Here is a 7,795-nt window from a genome sequence, read left to right as displayed (position 1 = left end):
GAAGAAGCGTCCGTCCAGTCCATTATACGTCACGCAAGAAGCATCACCTGAAAGACGCCCATCGCCATCTGCTGGCTGGAGTGGGTAACGCAGTTTGGAAACAATAGGTACTACACTTTTTGTATTGGAAAGAACGTCATAATAATTTAACAATAAACAGATATATTTTCTATTCCATCTTACAAATAATACTTTCCTGTACACAGAAGTAGAAGCTTAATATGAACATGTATATTGATTGAATTTAATAGACACTTTGTAAAACACATACATAAGGTTGCTCCCACTAGGCCACCCTGCTGGTGACCACTAGGCCACCCTGCCTCCTCCACATACATAAGGTTGCTCCAGCTGGTGACCACTAGGCCACCCTGCCTCCTCCACATACATAAGGTTGCTCCAGCTGGTGACCACTAGGCCACCCTGCCTCCTCCACATACATAAGGTTGCTGGTGACCACTGGCCACCCTGCCTCCTCCACATACATAAGGTTGCTCCAGCTGGTGACCACTGCCACCCTGCCTCCACATACATAAGGTTGCTCCAGCTGGTGACCACTAGGCCACCCTGCCTCCTCCACATACATAAGGTTGCTCCAGCTGGTGACCACTAGGCCACCCTGCCTCCTCCACATACATAAGGTTGCTCCAGCTGGTGACCACTAGGCCACCCTGCCTCCTCCACATACATAAGGTTGCTCCAGCTGGTGACCACTAGGCCACCCTGCCTCCTCCACATACATAAGGTTGCTCCAGCTGGTGACCACTAGGCCACCCTGCCTCCTCCACATACATAAGGTTGCTCCAGCTGGTGACCACTAGGCCACCCTGCCTCCTCCACATACATAAGGTTGCTCCAGCTGGTGACCACTAGGCCACCCTGCCGCCTCCACATACATAAGGTTGCTCCAGCTGGTGACCACTAGGCCACCCTGCCTCCTCCACATACATAAGGTTGCTCCAGCTGGTGACCACGAGGCCACCCTGCCGTCTCCACATACATAAGGTTGCTCCAGCTGGTGACCACTAGGCCACCCTGCCTCCTCCACATACATAAGGTTGCTCCAGCTGGTGACCACTAGGCCACCCTGCCTCCTCCACATACATAAGGTTGCTCCAGCTGGTGACCACTAGGCCACCCTGCCGCCTCCACATACAATTTAAGAAAATCATGAAGGATAACACAATCATGCTTAACAGATATATATATATATAATAAACACACAAGACAATCACAATATAATACCAGCAGGCACCAGAAAGGCAGACCATATGCCATACCGGGCATTCCCCTCTCCCCTCCACCTACTTTAATCTTACCACTCACTTTTGAGACATGCTACAATTTAGCCATTTTTTTTTTCAGTGAGAATTTGACCCATGGCGGTTATAAGTACCAAATTATTTGGGAGATTATTCAGAATGTCAGCTGAGTATAACAACCATGTCTTTCCCCTTTTACCACTTTAAATGTAAAAGGAACAGCGCCAGTTTAACTCTTTCTAGTTGAATAGCTATGGATAGGCCATAACTTCTACACCTGCATTGCTTGCTCTTTGGGGTTTTATAGGCTGAGTTTCTGTACAGCACTTTGTGACATCAGCTGATGTAAGAAGGGCTTTAAAAAATACATTTGATTACATTTGTTTGATTACTAAGTCAAAGTAGTTACAATAGTATCTGGGAACCATACTGTGGACAATCTGATGTACAAGACAATTTTATCTGAGCGACTCGCTCCTCCACTTTAAGCCATCTAAGGCTTTCAAAGTGGGAATAGTCAAGATGCGTAAGTGCTGGAAGTTGTCTGCAATTTATTTTGTATTATCTTGGGGGGCACTACTGTCTCAGGAAGAGCATGCATAGTCAAAGTGGCACTGAACAAGAGCCCCTGCCAATGTCCACATTGCATTCTTATCCAGATATTTGGAGGTTCTAGCCAGGAACCTAATTTTATGGTTCACTTTGGTAATAACATTTTGTGCCATGATCTCCCCTGTCAGATGGTTATCTGGCACACATCCAAGATACTTAACATAGTCTTTTGCTGCCACTACTATGTCACCTACTACCACCTTAAATTTCCTCAGTTTCACTTTGGAACCGAACAAGATGGACTCTGTTTTTCCAAGGTGAAGTGACAGCTTATTGTCATTATTGCCATTTACTGACATTCAGAAGTTCAACACTGAGGGCTTTCTCAACCATATCTTTGTCTTTGGGAAACCAACAGTGCAGAATCATCTGCATATAGGAAAAGGTCACATGTACAGGCAGATTTCATATCATTTATATACAATATAAATAAAAGTGGACCCAGTATACGCCCTTGGGGAACCCCGCAGTTCCAGATTTTGGGTTTAGACAAGGTCCCATCCACATTCCACCATCTGTTTTCTTCCTTGCAGGTAAGGGCTGACCCCAATTCACTGCTAAGTTGTTAAAGCCAATCCAAACTTCCCAATGCTGCCCCCCCAAGCCCTAAGAAGTTAAAGCCCATGGCTCTTAGTTTGATGAACAGAATCTCATGATCCACTGTATCGAACGCCTTTTGAAGATCTAACATAACCGTACCACAAAATGTTCCTGTCTATTTCCTTCCTTATGTGCTCAGTCAGATATAGTAGGCGGGTGTCAGGTGGAATGGCATTTCCTGAAGCCCGATTGGAGCTCATATAATAGGTAATGTCAGTCAGATATAGTAGGCGGGTGTCAGGTGGAATGGGATTTCCTGAAGCCCGATTGGACCTCATATAATAGGTAATGTAAGGAACATAATCTTTTCCACGACCTTCGATAAAGCACACGGGATTGAGAGTCGGCCGATAGTTTCCATGATCTAACGGATTCTCTTTTTTTATATAACGGAATGCCCCTTGCAGGTTTTAGTTCACTGGGAAATACCCCTAGTTCAAATAGACAGATTCACAATGTGAGTTCCACAGGGGGTGATAATGTACCGCAGCATCCTTTAGAAAATCTGGCAGGAATCTTGTCACGGCCCGTTGCTATGGAACGGTCAAGTTCGTTCAGCCTCTCTAGCACAGTTCACTCAAGACACCTTTTCAAATGAAAAATTCTATCATCTACTTGTACTCATCTGCTGTGAGTAAAACTGTATCTCTGGACATGATCTTACTCTACTGCTCCCCATAGCAACCTGTATTGACATTCTACTGTATCTTAGTCTTGCATATAATGTATACTATAGTTGTAAAATGTATCTTAGTCTATGCATTACTCTCTCACAGATGCACAATTGATATACTGTATCACTGCCCACATACTATTCTAGTATCTTAGTCTCTCTCCCGATGCATTATCTCAAACCTCTCACCTCCATGCACCTGATGCCATACTGAAGGCCAAAAATAACATCAACCATACTATTCTACTGTATCTTAGCCCGCTATCATCCAGAAGGCGAGGTCATCTCATAAAGCTGGGACCGAGAGACTGTAAACTATTCTAGCTGTATATCTCATGCAGACTGTTCAATGTACAGCCATCACTAGCACATTAGAGGCTGCTACTGCCTATTGGTATACTGTATTCTATACTATTCTACTGATCTTAGTCCAGAAATCACTGGCCACTTTAAGGAATGAAACACTCATCTCATTTAATAAATATTCTACTGTATCTTAGTCTATGCATTACTCATCTCATATGTATATACTGTATTCTATACTATTCTACTGTATCTTAGTCTATGCATTACTCATCTCATATGTATATACTGTATTCTATACTATTCTACTGTATCTTAGTCTATGCATTACTCATCTCATATGTATATACTGTATTCTATACTATTCTACTGTATCTTAGTCTATGCATTACTCATCTCATATGTATATACTGTATTCTATACTATTCTACTGTATCTTAGTCTATGCATTACTCATCTCATATGTATATACTGTATTCTATACTATTCTACTGTATCTTAGTCTATGCATTACTCATCTCATATGTATATACTGTATTCTATACTATTCTACTGTATCTTAGTCTATGCATTACTCATCTCATATGTATATACTGTATTCTATACTATTCTACTGTATCTTAGTCTATGCATTACTCATCTCATATGTATATACTGTATTCTATACTATTCTACTGTATCTTAGTCTATGCATTACTCATCTCATATGTATATACTGTATTCTATACTATTCTACTGTATCTTAGTCTATGCATTACTCATCTCATATGTATATACTGTATTCTATACTATTCTACTGTATCTTAGTCTATGCATTACTCATCTCATATGTATATACTGTATTCTATACTATTCTACTGTATCTTAGTCTATGCATTACTCATCTCATATGTATATACTGTATTCTATACTATTCTACTGTATCTTAGTCTATGCATTACTCATCTCATATGTATATACTGTATTCTATACTATTCTACTGTATCTTAGTCTATGCATTACTCATCTCATATGTATATACTGTATTCTATACTATTCTACTGTATCTTAGTCTATGCATTACTCATCTCATATGTATATACTGTATTCTATACTATTCTACTGTATCTTAGTCTATGCATTACTCATCTCATATGTATATACTGTATTCTATACTATTCTACTGTATCTTAGTCTATGCATTACTCATCTCATATGTATATACTGTATTCTATACTATTCTACTGTATCTTAGTCTATGCATTACTCATCTCATATGTATATACTGTATTCTATACTATTCTACTGTATCTTAGTCTATGCATTACTCATCTCATATGTATATACTGTATTCTATACTATTCTACTGTATCTTAGTCTATGCATTACTCATCTCATATGTATATACTGTATTCTATACTATTCTACTGTATCTTAGTCTATGCATTACTCATCTCATATGTATATACTGTATTCTATACTATTCTACTGTATCTTAGTCTATGCATTACTCATCTCATATGTATATACTGTATTCTATACTATTCTACTGTATCTTAGTCTATGCATTACTCATCTCATATGTATATACTGTATTCTATACTATTCTACTGTATCTTAGTCTATGCATTACTCATCTCATATGTATATACTGTATTCTATACTATTCTACTGTATCTTAGTCTATGCATTACTCATCTCATATGTATATACTGTATTCTATACTATTCTACTGTATCTTAGTCTATGCATTACTCATCTCATATGTATATACTGTATTCTATACTATTCTACAGTATCTTAGTCTATGCATTACTCATCTCATATGTATATACTGTATTCTATACTATTCTACTGTATCTTAGTCTATGCATTACTCATCTCATATGTATATACTGTATTCTATACTATTCTACTGTATCTTAGTCTATGCATTACTCATCTCATATGTACATACTGTATTCTATACTATTCTACTGTATCTTAGTCTATGCATTACTCATCTCATATGTATATACTGTATTCTATACTATTCTACTGTATCTTAGTCTATGCATTACTCATCTCATATGTATATACTGTATTCTATACTATTCTACTGTATCTTAGTCTATGCATTACTCATCTCATATGTATATACTGTATTCTATACTATTCTACTGTATCTTAGTCTATGCATTACTCATCTCATATGTATATACTGTATTCTATACTATTCTACTGTATCTTAGTCTATGCATTACTCATCTCATATGTATATACTGTATTCTATACTATTCTACTGTATCTTAGTCTATGCATTACTCATCTCATATGTATATACTGTATTCTATACTATTCTACTGTATCTTAGTCTATGCATTACTCATCTCATATGTATATACTGTATTCTATACTATTCTACTGTATCTTAGTCTATGCATTACTCATCTCATATGTATATACTGTATTCTATACTATTCTACTGTATCTTAGTCTATGCATTACTCATCTCATATGTATATACTGTATTCTATACTATTCTACTGTATCTTAGTCTATGCATTACTCATCTCATATGTATATACTGTATTCTATACTATTCTACTGTATCTTAGTCTATGCATTACTCATCTCATATGTATATACTGTATTCTATACTATTCTACTGTATCTTAGTCTATGCATTACTCATCTCATATGTATATACTGTATTCTATACTATTCTACTGTATCTTAGTCTATGCATTACTCATCTCATATGTATATACTGTATTCTATACTATTCTACTGTATCTTAGTCTATGCATTACTCATCTCTGTATCTTAGTATATACTGTATTCTATATACTATTCTACTGTATCTTAGTCTATGCATTACTCATCTCATATGTATATACTGTATTCTATACTATTCTACTGTATCTTAGTCTATGCATTACTCATCTCATATGTAAATACTGTATTCTATACTATTCTACAAATCTTAGTCTATGCATTACTCATCTCATATGTAAATACTGTATCTTATACTATCTCTACTGTATCTTAGTCTATGCATTACTCATCTCAAAATATGTATATACCATTCTATACTATTCTACTGTATCTTAGTCTATGCATTACTCATCTCATATGTATATACTGTATTCTATACTATTCTACTGTATCTTAGTCTATGCATTACTCTACTCAAATGTAAATTACACTGTATTCTATACTATTCTAATCTTAGTACTGTATCTTAAATGGTAAAATTACAGACACTACCATCTTACACTACTTCTAACAAATGGTAAAATTACAGACACTACCATCTTACACTACTTCTAACAAATGGTAAAATTACAGACACTACCATCTTACACTACTTCTAACAAATGGTAAAATTACAGACACTACCATCTTACACTACTTCTAACAAATGTGTCAAATATGGCTATTGGATCTTCCCAGACTCTTATCATCGGATGGGCCCCAGCCATCAATCTGCAAGGCTCTTTTGATCTGTGGAACCTTGCAAGTTGATTAGTAACAATAGATTCATAAAGTATTTGCTTGTTAGTTTGATGAAAATATAATTGAAACTTAAAAGTGAAAATTATTTTGTTTAGAATTTATTTCCTGTTGGGAAGTTTACATTATAGGACCATTCAGGACACTACTGTGATACACATCCCTGTGATATCCTATGATATACATCCCTATGATATCCTATGATACTATGACATACATCCCTATGATATCCTATGATACTGTGATACACATCCCTATGATATCCTATGATATACATCCCTGTGATATCCTATGATACTATGATATACATCCCTATGATATCCTATGATACTATGATATACATCCCTATGATATCATATGATACTATGATATACATCCCTATGATACTGTGATATACATCCCTATGATATCCTATGATACTGTGATACACATCCCTATGATATCCTATGATATACATCCCTATGATATCCTATGATACTATGATATACATCCCTATGATATCCTATGATACTATGATATACATCCCTATGATATCCTATGATACTATGATATATACATCCCTACATCCATCCCTATGATATCTATGATATCCCCTATGATATCATGATACTATGATATACATCCCTATGATATCCTATGATACTATGATATACATCCCTGTGATATCCTATGATATCATATGATATACATCCCTATGATATCCTATGATACTGTGATACACATCCCTATGATATCCTATGATACTGTGATACACATCCCTGTGATATACATCCCTATGATATCCTATGATACTGTGATATACATCCCTATGATATCCTATGATACTGTGATACACATCCCTATGGGCCAGTGCTTAATTATCCCCAAAATC

At 36.5% G+C, this 7,795-nt stretch overlaps 1 long non-coding RNA gene across 1 annotated transcript; it reads left to right on the top strand.

Annotated features, from left to right (window-relative positions):
- The first annotated feature begins 312 nt into the window (after positions 1–312).
- Positions 313–3,058, top strand: LOC127923295 (uncharacterized). Its single transcript, XR_008114001.1, has 3 exons — positions 313–445; positions 538–953; positions 1,006–3,058. It is a non-coding gene; the product is annotated as an uncharacterized LOC127923295 (long non-coding RNA).
- The last annotated feature ends 4,737 nt before the right edge of the window (positions 3,059–7,795 follow it).

The sequence above is a fragment of the Oncorhynchus keta genome, unplaced genomic scaffold, assembly GCF_023373465.1.
Source record: "Oncorhynchus keta strain PuntledgeMale-10-30-2019 unplaced genomic scaffold, Oket_V2 Un_contig_2918_pilon_pilon, whole genome shotgun sequence".
In the NCBI taxonomy this organism is placed as follows: domain Eukaryota; kingdom Metazoa; phylum Chordata; class Actinopteri; order Salmoniformes; family Salmonidae; genus Oncorhynchus; species Oncorhynchus keta.
This window is presented reverse-complemented; position numbering and strand designations above follow the sequence as displayed.